The sequence below is a fragment of the Motacilla alba genome, chromosome 6, assembly GCF_015832195.1.
Source record: "Motacilla alba alba isolate MOTALB_02 chromosome 6, Motacilla_alba_V1.0_pri, whole genome shotgun sequence".
Classification (NCBI taxonomy): domain Eukaryota; kingdom Metazoa; phylum Chordata; class Aves; order Passeriformes; family Motacillidae; genus Motacilla; species Motacilla alba.
The window spans coordinates 5,217,122-5,229,407 of record NC_052021.1 but is presented as its reverse complement, the minus strand read 5'-3'; the positions used below and the strand labels follow the sequence as shown (position 1 = coordinate 5,229,407).

At 42.2% G+C, this 12,286-nt stretch overlaps 1 protein-coding gene across 13 annotated transcripts in view; it reads left to right on the top strand.

The window, feature by feature from the left end:
• Positions 1–12,286, top strand: part of PCDH15 (protocadherin related 15) — a 635,072-nt gene that overhangs the window by 149,970 nt on the left and 472,816 nt on the right. For all 13 annotated transcript variants that reach the window (XR_005257309.1, XR_005257310.1, XR_005257316.1 and 10 more), the window contains exon 3: positions 7,573–7,650. The gene's annotated coding sequence lies outside the window, so the exon portion shown is untranslated. The remainder of the gene's footprint in view (positions 1–7,572; positions 7,651–12,286) is intronic.

Below are 12,286 nucleotides of genomic sequence, written 5' to 3'. Positions count from 1 at the left end.
AAAGCTGCCAGAATGATACAGAGATCTTATCTCAGGCCTGACTGTTGCACTGCTTTTGATCAGCAATATTGGACACGTAGGGATTTGAGCTCTGTAATCGTTTGGATTATGCCTGGTTTTTGTGAAAGCAAAATTGCTCAGTTTTAGTCCACTTATGAATAACAAAAGACTGTGAAATCTCAGTCATGGTGTTTGGTTTTCTTTAATGTTTATGTTGAAAACTTAGGGAAATTGGTATCTAGAGCTTATAATTAAAAATCAAATACAAAATTGAGTCTGCATCCTGCTGCAGGATTGATTCAAGTCATCCCTAATGATGGGGGAATGCTTCTGCCATGATTAGACAGCTTCAGGCTCAGAGGAAAACCCTTTAATTAGCTGGGAGAAGAGAAGCTGCTGTGGCTGAGCCTTTGCAAGGTGCTTAATTTGCCTACTTGTCTTTGGCTGCAGGTGCCACTAATGCTGAAAAAAAGATACATTGAAGAAAATTTTCAGGGTTTGGGGAAGGGATATTAGAGAAAGACTAAATTATTTCCTCAATTCCCGTTTGTTTTTAGTATTTTGCCCTGTGATATTAATCTATAAATACATTGATTTGTCTTTGAATATCATAATTGCCTCTCTTTAGCAGGGATGGCTAAACTGACTTCCTTCATTTATCCTCAAAATAATTGTTCTGGTTATTGCCATGTTCTGATTGTTAACCATGGAAGACACTGATTCCAGAGGTACTGCTGGCCACGGAGAGCAGATCATCTGATGAATTTTTTTTATGTCAGGGTACATTTCCCAGGAATTTTGTTGGCTTCCTAAGAAAATCTTTATCACCACATCAGTGATATTCCTCAGCTCTTTAAGACATCCTTTAGGACTGGGACTCTGTTTTCAGAACTCAAGCAAATACTGCCCTTTTTTGGGTGATTTTTTTCTTTTAAATCAGTGCAAGAGCAATACAGGAACACTCATCAGTTTAGAGCTTCCTGTCAGGTTTTATACACACTGCCTGAAGCATAAATCACTGCAAAATTCATCTTTCAGAAATCATTGCCACTTAAAGGAATATTTATCCTTTCTACGGGCTGGACATGAAAAGCCCTGAAGGAAAGCAGATGCTTTTGCAAAGGCTTGATGAGATACCTGGGCTTGCAGTAGTTTTTAAAAATCAGACTAAATACTTGATCTTTAGCACTTTTGAGGTGCTCTGATAATGCAGCTTTGCAGCTGGACTCGTTTCTTATCTGTGCCACGTTTTTTTTGTCCACCAGAGTGACAGCTGCACTTATTTTTTTCTGGCCATTCTGTACCTCATAATTTATGTTTTGATTGTGTCATGTCTGAACACGAGGAGATAAATGGGAGAGGAGAAAAGGATGAAGATGGTGGGGACCACTTTTATGGCATTGCTGGAACCAGCACTTAAAGGGAAATATGGGAGCTCTGGGACCTTCCTTTCCTGGAATACACCACCAGCACACCTGGGGTCTGCCTTCCAGAACATTCTGGGTACAGATCCCTCTGTTCACCCCATCCTAAGGGGATTCTTGGGCTTTCCAGGTGGCATCACTCTCTGTGACCAGGCCTTGTCCTGGTGACAGAACCCCCTGATCATATGGACAGGTAATACCAGGAAAGATAGCAGAAAATCAGTCCCTGTACTCTGGCTGTTAGTACCGTAGTGAGGGGCAAAAGTGATGGAAAGATCAGAGGAAATATGGAATTTCAGGCCAGGGAATCTTGCTTGGTATGGGGTTAGACCCCGGTGTGGGCAGTGCCAGTGATGGGAGCTGCTGCTGGCACAGAACTGGGGGCACTGCTGGATCCACCTGACCTTCAGCTGACCTTCAGTGGGACCTTGAGAGGCTGCAGAGAAACCTGGTGAGGCTCAGCCAGGGAAATGCAGGTCCTGCACCTGGGCAGGAGCAACCCCCAGTGCCAGCACAGGCTGGGGGGAGCTGGAGCAGCCCTGCAGGGAAGGACCTGGGGATGCTGGTGAGAGACAAGGTGGCCATGAGTGGGCAGAGTGAGGTCCTGGGGACATCAGGAAGGGTAAGGCCAGCAGGTCAGGGAGGGATCCAGCCCCTCTGCCCTGCCCAGTGAGTGCTGTGTCCAACTGTAGGCTCCACAGTTCAAGAAGGACAAGGAGCTGCTGGAGAGGGTCCAGCAGAGGCCACGGAGATGATTTGGGGTCTGGAGCATCTCTCTGATGAGGAGACGCTGCAGGAGCTGGGTCTGGTCAGTCTGGAGAAGGGAAGGCTGAGGGGGGATCCCATCAATCCACACAGACATCTCCAGGGGCTGTCAGAGGAGGGTGCCTTTCAGGTTTTTGTGTTTAAGATGATTTCTGAGGTATTAGAAAGTTTCTTTTTTCTTAGTTTCATGATTGAAGAAGAAGTTGAGATTCGTTGGTTCTGTTTTTTAAGGTTGTTTATTTTTTTTATTTATCATATTTTTTCTCTGACCTGCTGAGGTCTGTTAGCAGGTCGAGTTGAGGTACAGTGACTGTTTTTAGAGTGGTGTTAGTTTTTTATACTAAGAACTACATGTATTTTATTTATAATAATATTTTAATACTTATTACTTATGTAAGACAGTTTGTTTTTACTCTAATTATAAAGTGTCACTATTGCAGTAGAAGATGGAGGACAAGAAGAAGAAGGACAGGACATGCTCAGTTTTTTCTATTTTCCTTCTTGAACTGTAATTCTAAAACTCTAAAATTTTCTTTGTTCACTTTGTGATAAAATAACTATCACTCTACTCAAACTCTTGTGGCTTGTAAATCTTCACATGAAGTTGGTCATTTTTTCCATGGGCTAAAATCAAAGGCACAGGTGTTTTTGACTCCGTGCCAGGGTCTCTGAGCCCCCTGCCAGGGTCTCGAGCCATCCAGGGCAGCCAGAGGAATGTCCTGGGTTCCAAGAGGTGCCAGGCTCTGTTCAGGGCTGCCAGTGACAGGATGAGGAGCAGTGGCCATACATCACAAGTTCCACCTCAACACGAGGAAGAACTTTCCATGGAGGGTGGCAGAGCCCTGGAACAGATGCTCGGGGAGACTGTCCCTCTCTGGAGACATCCCAAATCCAACTGGATGTGTCCCTGTGCCACCTGCTCCAGGTGCCTCTGCCTGGCAGGGGGATTAGACTGGATCATCTCCAGAAGCCCCTTCCAGCCCCAGCTGCTCTGGGGTTCTGGGAATATTTACTGGGTCACTTTGTGGCCCTGCAGTGAGCTGTGTGTGATGCTGAGCTGGTGGTGCTGTCTGACACTGCCCTGCCTCACACAGGCTGGGAATTCCAGGTGATTTTTACCTGCTAGGAGCAACAGCATTAATCCTTGCCTGAGCAGGGACTGGAACAGCTTCCTCAGGTGGTTTCAGTGTGCTCTGGGAAATTGTCTTTGCTCCCAAGCATTTCAGGCTGAGGACAGTGGGGATTCTTTATAAAGCCCTCCTCATCATGGCCATGCATCACAGCACCTCTCTTTAGGGCAGGGGCTCATTTTCCAGTTTGCAGGGGGGTCAGAGGGAACATCAGCACATCCTGGGGTCATCTCTGCATCCTCAGGGCTGGCAGTTCTGCTGCCAACATCCTGTAATTAGTGTTTGGGAGCTGAATTATTTAGTGCTCTGTGTTTCATAGCTGCTGAAGGGATGGATTTTATTTGCTGCCTCAGGAGCTGGTTATTCCGTGTCTGAGTAGGTGGATATTCATGGAGAGAGCTCTTCACTCGCTGCCCTTGCACTCCCCAGATTTGTTTCTCCTCACCAAGGAATAGATTCTCTCTCTTGAGGAAGGGAGAGCCACGCAAACTGTGTTTAAAGGATGTAAAAAGGGTTAGGGTTTTTTTTATTGCCTCATCTCATGGGGAGTGAAAAGATTTTTATTATAAAATGCCGCACTGCCTTATCCCCTCTCACAATTCCACCTCTCCTGGGCTGTTCTGAACAACAGGCTCTTCACAAGTCTGAGATCAATGAAAAGGAGTCTGTGGGACTTTAGTCTTTCACTGATTTGAAGTCTCTCAGTCATATTAGTTTAAGTAGACACTACAGAAAAATGAAAAGAAAACCTCTGTGTTAAACTCTGTAAAGCCACTGAGTGACTTTAATCATAGGTTTTAATGCCAAATCTATTTTATTTCCTTCAAGGCCTTAATGTTATTATTTGTAGCTATAAAAACATGGCTGACCTAGAATAAACTATATTTTTAATCTCATTAGGAAAAAAAATAATTATTTATGGTCTTGAATTAATTGAGTGATTAGTTTTGTTTTCAACATGACTTAGGTGATTCCACAATGACTTTCCAAAGGAAAGGTGATCCTGAGGTTCCCTTACTACCTGCAGTGTGAGGTCTCAGAAAGGTTTTGCAAAAAATGTTCATTTTATTTTACAGTTAAAAGTCACTACAAATGTGAAAATTACAAGAAACCTATCTACATCTTGTTTGCTTTTAGTTTGAAACTGTGGTTTTTTTTTTTTTTAATGTAGCCTCAGCATAGCACTGTTCTGGTGAGTTTGGTTTGGTTTTGTTTGGTTTTTTGTGATCTGGTTTTTGTGCCCATGGTCAAAACCCCTTTCTTAAAACACAATAAGGAGAAGCCATTTTAATAAGTTTATTTTGGTTGTGAATCTCATTATGTGTATTCAGTCGACTGACTCTTACCTTTTTATTTGTTTTAGAAAAGAGCAGGGCAGATCCTTATATTTTTTTAGTTTTTCAAAACACAGCCATGTCCGTTAAAATTAATTAGAGTGGAAGGTCAGAGTGTCAGTGCTGCTGGAGTTGTTATGACACATTTTTAGGAGTTGAGTCTCAGCAGCATTTAGAATCACAATCAGCAAAATTCAGTGAGAGGAGCTGAGGGAGGAGGCTGATTAAACTTCTGCTCCTGCTGTTGCCCATGAACTGATTTAAAAGAAAAAAATCTCCCTAAAAAGGGCAATATTGCAGGGTCAGGAGTGGAACTGGATCCTCATGGGTCCCTGGTAACCCAGTGATTCCACTCAGACATTCTCTAACTCACCAAAATAAACAACCAAACAATCATTTCATTCACTTCAGAATTACTTGAGGGGTTTTTTTAACTTTAAATCAAAGTACATAGGAAATAAATCAGGCAGGCTGAGAAGGTAGAATTTCAAAGCCAGTGAATCAGGGAGGTTTGACTCTGCCCGCTTCCCTTGCTATGCCACTGGAATTTTGGATTCCAGAGGGAAGAGCTGCTCTCTGCTGCACCAAGCCAAGGCTTTCACTGGGTGAGGGCACCAACCTTCCCTTCCTGCTGCTGCCACAAGCACAGGGTGTGTAAAGGGAGCCACCAAAGACAAATCCCTCAGCTGGCACTTGGGGAATGCTGCTCTGCTGTCCCTGTTAGAGCAGGAAATCAGATTTTGGAGAATCTCCTCGGGTTCTGGTCCTTTGGCTTGGAATTAAATCCCTACTGCTCATTTAGGAGCACAAAGGTCAGCAGATCATGAAGGGGCTGGAAGACTGAATTTGAATTTCTCTGATCTCTGAGAGCCCTTGCCTCACCTGAGACCACTCTGCTCCTTTCCTTGTCCAGAAAATCCTTCCTTTTTCCTCTGTCAAGGACACCGAGGAACAAATTGGAAAAATCTGAGTTGAGCTACTAATACATGAAAGAAGTTCAAGAATTTTGGCTCATCAAGACAATGTATTCACGTCTGTTATTGCTGACAGTTAATCTGGTGAGCCTTTATAGGTTTTTGAGCTGGAATGGCAACTGAAAATGAATAATTTTGTATTACAGGGAGTTCTCATGTGGTTGAGAATGGCACAATGCTGCAAGAGCTGTACAGATTCCAGACTTGCTATTTATTTAATGTTTGTTTAAAAAATTAGGTTTCTATCAGGAATTAAAAGGATTGCATTAAAATTAGAGATGATTAGGTGAACTGTTATGCCAGATATGGGAAATTTAAAAATAGCTTTTGGGATAATGAGCAACTTCATTATATTAATGCAAAATATTTTCCTATCATTAAAAAATTAAAGAACGCTCCAAATGTTATTTTAGGTCCTAGGGAAGAAAAACTTACTCTTTTTTTCGAGCTATTGCTTTATTTTTAAATAAACTGTTACCTACAAAATATTGTCAGAGCATTTCACTGATCTCAGAGAGAATACTCTAAAAAAACCACCATCCAGCTTGAAGGGAAATAACCATTTGAGTTATTTTCAGTCTCTTCCCTCACCACATAATATTAATTTATTATTTGTCAGAAGCAGCTACAAAGCAGTGCTGTATTGCTCCTGCTAATTTTGATTTCCTTAGGAAAATGTTGTTTTCACTTGGACAAAAACCCAAATATGCTTGCTGGAAATAGCTGCGAGATGCACAGATGAGAGGGATTGTCATGGGAATGTTTCATCATCCGTGGCCAGCAGCTCCTGCTCCTGCTGTAGTTTCCTTGTGTGCACTGGGAGAATTCATTCCCTCCCTGCCCTTCCCACGAGCAGGAGAGTGAAGCTGTGTCTGACCAGGGGGTGTCAGGGACAACAAGGCCACACACAAAAATAAATGATCATTTCTTTGGTAGGGTGAGATTGCTTTGTGTCCCAGCACAGACATGCTGAAATCTGCTTTTGGTTCTCATTTTCTGCCTCTTAACATTTCATGGGGACTCCTCAGGACCAGCCTTCTAACAAAAGGGCCACCACCACCAAGCAGTCAGGAGTGATTTTGGTGTCATCAAAACTCATTGATGGGTTTTTCCTCACAGCCAGGTCCCCACTGCTCTGGGGCAGAGCCTAACTTACAGGTTTATGAACTTATTTAAGGTTTGTGCAAAACAAACTTTGCTTGTTCCTTCCTCAAGCTGGTTATAAATGCAGCCAGTGTCCTTCAGGGGGCAAGAGAGGGAGACTGCCAGGATGTTCCTGCCTTTAAAACTAGGAAAAGCCAAATTAATAAAGAGAAGTTCTTTGGCCCTGGAATTCCTCCTAATTCTCAGCTTTAGTGAGCTTTAGTCACATACCTGCTAGTGCTGTGTGCTTTGCCTCATTCTAACTCAGTTAGTACAGCATTAAATATTGTCTGTGTGCTTGTGAATGTATAGAATAATGGGAGAAATAGAATTATGACAGTGATCCATGGATGTATTTTGGAAATCATACACAAGCACAAGGAACCATCAATCTAGTCCTGCAACAGTTTTCAAATTTATTGTGCCTGTGTAGTGAAAATTTCAAATGAACTCATGTATTTTAAATCATCGTGTTTGGCACAGCTGGGCTTGTTTTGTTGGTGGTGTGGTCAAATGACCTCAGAAAATACTTATTTTGAAGTATATTCCCTCTTGCTGAAATCAAGGCTGTTACTTGAAGGATAGGTAGGAGAATACACTCAAAGGCACTACTTATAAATCAAACCAATCCTTTCTCTGCCAAGCCTTGATTTATGCACGTCAAATTAACTTTTCCAAACTTGCTGTAATTTATCTCAAACACAGGACTTCTCAAAAAAAAAAAAGGAAATGAAATGTATTTGTGCTGTGCACTCAAGGTAAAATTTCTGAGTCAGTATTAATCAGGAGCAATGTGTTCCAGGATGAAGGGAACGTAATTCAGCACATTCCTTTGGAGCAGCACTTGTTCTCCTGGCTGACAAAGGGACCAGGAAAAATGGTAAGAAAACTTCTTCTTTTAACTGGAAAGTGTGTCTTCAATTCTCTCCATCTCTATTTTTTTCTTTTTTTTAATTTTTAATTCATTCCATTAATAATTTGAAAATGCATTTTGGGAGTTGTGATGGTGAAGTGTTGAACAGATAAAACACGTAAAGATTAAATTGTTTAACTGGAATTGTGTAATAGTAAAGAAAGCGTGATGGTTTATTACCTCCTGAGGTATAACTAATGTGTCATTTCTGCTGTTCTGCATGTACAAAAAATAGTTCTGGGGTCTGGGATAGATTTATTATTCTTCATTGATTGCCTCATTCTGTAGCAGGACGTTTCTGGCAGTAAAGCAGCAGAACTGTCACATCCATCATGATGTGTCGGAGATGTGTCAGGGCTGGGGCTCTTTTTTGAACTTTACTGCTCCTGAAAAATGTAGCTGAGCATTATAGGCAGAAGTCTGACATTTCCAAGATGAAAATCAATCTTTTTTTATGTGGTGATTCTCAAAGCAGACTTGAGCTTTGATTGCACAAGGGGTGGTTTCACACGTTGGGGGATACAACAGGGACACCAAATAATTTGGGTAACAGATCTGGCAGGTGTTCTGTAATGAATATAAATTGGAGAAATGATCATAGAAGAGATACTCAAGTCAAGATGGCTCAGCAAACATTGATCTGCTGCTGTCACAGCTGGGAACCTGAACGTGTTGCTTTTTGGTTCGTGTATTTTCTTGTATTTCTCTTTAAAGCTGGGGATTAACCAGGTAAATACAGCCTACTGTGAATTTATATTTCAACATAAATATTTATACGATATTTAGTGGGGAGGAGGAAAAAAAGAACTGTTAAAATAATTGCTAAAAGCGTGAGAAGCAACAAGAGGTCCTAATGTACAGGAAGGGAGGGCAGATGAAACACTTTGGGCTTCAAAATGAATGCTAAAAAAAAGGTGCAGGCAATCTGTGTAATTGTAAATACCTTGAAAAAAGAAAAGGCATTGTGTCACAGCTCCAGGGGCTCAGCACCTGGGCACTATGGTGTTATTAGAGACAAAAAAAGGGCAGTTTTGTGCTGGTGGCTGTGTCTAGAGGCAGCAGAAACCTCAGGAGAAGTGCACCACAGAGCCACAAACAGCCAGACAAGCACAAATTTTTAGATGCTGGGAGTGTGATGATAAAATATTTTGATGTTGGGTTGTTTCCCAGGGAAGATGTTTGGAAGTAATGAGCGGAGCAATCTTGTTTTCTCATATTCTTTATTCAGAGAAATATCTAAAGAAATAAGATGATGGTGTGATGCTCAGTTGTCCCATTCCAAGAGGAAGAAGCATGGAAATTCCATGTGGTAGCCAGTTTGAAAGATCAGTTCAAGATAATCAGTTGCTGTTGAAATCAGGAGGTTTCAGCTTGGTTGTTTGTCAATTTAGCCACTCAAGTGTGTGATGATTTTCCCCATAAATAATGTCCCGTCAGCCACAAACCACTGACTCAGTTTTGTTAAGGAGTTTAGCAAGGCATGAAATGCATAATTAGGGGAGGAACAGTTTCATCCCTTTGAGTTTCTAACAATTATTTAATTTAGGACAAACAGCGAAAGTCCCTAGAGCACACGAGTAGTCTGAAGTTTAAACAAGATGACAGCTTGGATGGATCGATAATTTCTCATTCCTACAGTTACTAATAATAAGGTGAAGAAAGAAATATTGGCTATTTCCAAGCTAAAGGCACAGAGAGGAGCAAATCCACTCCACTCCAGAGTAGACTCCATTAACACAGATTGCCTTCAGCCCATTAAGCCTCAGCACTGAGCTGCTCTGAGCAAGAGTTTGTTTCTAAAAGTCTGGAAGCCAAGGAATTAAACCCCACCTGAGTTCTAAAAGCATGTTTTCTGAGCCTTAATAGAATGACACTTTGTTCTTACTTTTGTGTCTCCAATCATGCAGGAAATTAGAGGACTGGCTTCTTCCTGCAGACTTTGGGTTTCAGGCTTCAGGCTCAATTTGGCAGCTTACATTGCTCAAATTGGCTTGTAAATGAGATATTTGTTTCTAAAGTATGACTGATATCAACTTGCTTACAAATACTTACAACGTGGACATGTCTCTCATTTGATCCTGTAATTATATGATGGTTTTTCTTGTCAAGAGAGCTCAGAAACTTAATATTGATTTATGTTCCTGAGTTTCTGAAACTGCGATGTGTCATTGTTGAGCATAATTTAGAGTGGCCTTTTTTCTCCCCTCGAATCTTGTACGTGTCAAGCTTGAGCTCATTTGGGGCTGGAATGATCTCAAAAATCATTTAACCCTTGTGGGGGTGTGGTGACAGGGGTATGGGTGATGATGATGATGTCATTGAGGTGTCTGAAATGATATTTTCAGTGAAGGCCCTGAATAAACTCAGCATGAGAATTATTAACATTCCAATCTCTTGGGCATCCTGTGGGGCTTTATCTTCTCCTGACACAGCAGGAGGTGGACATGGATGCTCTGCTTGCCTGTGTCCCAAAGTGCCATGCTGGCACCCCAAAGTCAGCCAGACCTTGAAGGGATCTGTCAATGCCTTCTCAGGAAAGTGAGCTCCTCAATGATGCCCAAAATATTTTTAAAATTGAAATTTAAAACTGGCAGCTTTTGATGGAATAGAAACTCAAATGATCAGTCTGTCTTGATGAACAAGAGAAAAAAAAAGGGTAAAAAATCAAGGGACTATTTTCCAACCCAATCCATTCTGAGACTGTATAAATCTATGATTAGTAGATTCTGTGTTGTAATAATGCATTCAGGGGCGGCTACATTTAAGGAACACAGGGGCATGTTTGTTTTCTGTCAGGTTTTTTCTTTGTATTTGCATTCCAGACCATCTGTAGAGGCCCAGACAAACTGCACTCTGTGCCCTAAAAGCTCTGCTGAAACCCCTGCATCACAATTCCCCGGTTCAAAGGAGACTGCCATTGAGCTGATATATTTAACATGCAGATAAATAAATGCACAAACCTGGTCCATATTTTCAATTCGTTTTCCCAGCAAAACTAAAATCATGATGGTGAGAATTGATTTTAGCTTTTGCATTAATGAATTGATTCGGGAATAAATATCGGGAATATTCCGAACATTGAATTCTCCTGGAATTTCTTCTGAAACGTGGTGATTTGAAATACAGTTTGTGGGATGTGGAAATGAATTTTTGACACATGTTGACATTGTGGTCAGAGCTCTAAGTTTCCCAGGATGAAATGAAAATGAGGAGCTGATGTGGGTCAGGTGGACTCTCTGTCATGGATACTTCTGTCTGTGTGCTGAACCTGTGCTGCCCAGTCCCTGACCTGGGATCACACAAGGAAATGTGGGATGTAGGAGTTTGGGCTATTTGATGGAGGAGTTTTGGCTATTTGGAAGTGTGGGATATGGGCAGGAGTTTGGGCTATTGGGTTTCATTTCCATTAGGAGATTTTTATGTTAGCTCAGTGTTAACCATTCAAATTTATTCAGCTCAGTATGAAGTGTTGAGGTTTCAGGACTGCTGTGCTCACCCCACAAGATTCTTTAGCTGGGAGAGGATAATTCCTGTCAGCTGGAAGGTTTGAGTAGCTCAAACAACACAACTTTCCTCTGAGGGCTGCTTGCTGGTGGGATTGAGGGCAGTGGTGGGTTGCAGGTTTAAGAGGAACATCAGAAGCATGAGGTGAGGAGGAATCCAGCAGAGAGAGATGGTGAGGTGGGCAAAGCTCATGGAGCATTCCCAACTGCCTCATCGTGGGAACAGCCCTGGGAACTGTTCATTTATCAGCTATTTCATGAGTGGAGAAGCATTTCTGTGCCTTCACAGACTGACTGGTGGCAGAGGTGTTTATCATCAAGTTTTGTCTTTGTGGAGGAAGCCAAATTGGTGCATTGGTGAGAGGGGCACATAGCTGAGGGAGGAAGTGTTCTGCTGAGCTGCTTTGGTCAGATAAAACAGGCCTCCTGCTGGAATGCTAGCCATGTGCAATGTTCTTTCCTAGCTGCTCTCAGGTGAGAAGGGCAGGATGTACACCAGCAGTGAGATCTGTTCAATTTTTCTACCTAAATCCCCCTCCCAGACTTGCCTTTAACAACTCTTTAATTCTGAACCGCTTCCATCTCTGATAAAATTGCATTAATTACTCATATTCCTGTGTTCACTTTGCTCTGAAAAAGAATAAATTTTCTTTGTGTTCTGGCACAGCATTCTGGAACAAACAGAAATCCAGGATCTGTAGTGTTTGTGTCATCACAGGAGATCTTTGAAGCACAGGCTGAAGCAGCAGAACTGTTCTGCACTCACCGGGGGTGCATTTGTGCCTTGAGGATTGCAAAGAGAGGATGTTTTCCCATTCTGTACTGACAGATTTGCTGCCAGAAATATGTAGGGTGGGTCAGGTGTCTATTCAGTGATGCTGTCACCATTTAAGTTCATTTAGGAGACAGTGGGGGCCAGCAGGGGACCTTTGCTACCTGCTGTAAACAAGAGGGAACATTAGGTTTTCCTTCACCTGCTCAGAACAGCCTTTCTGCAGCTGCACCATCCACATCCCCTTATATCTGTGTCCATGGAGTGGTTTTGGAGCTGTTTACACTTCCAAAGCACACTGTCAGAGGTGTGGAGGAAGGGAAGGGGT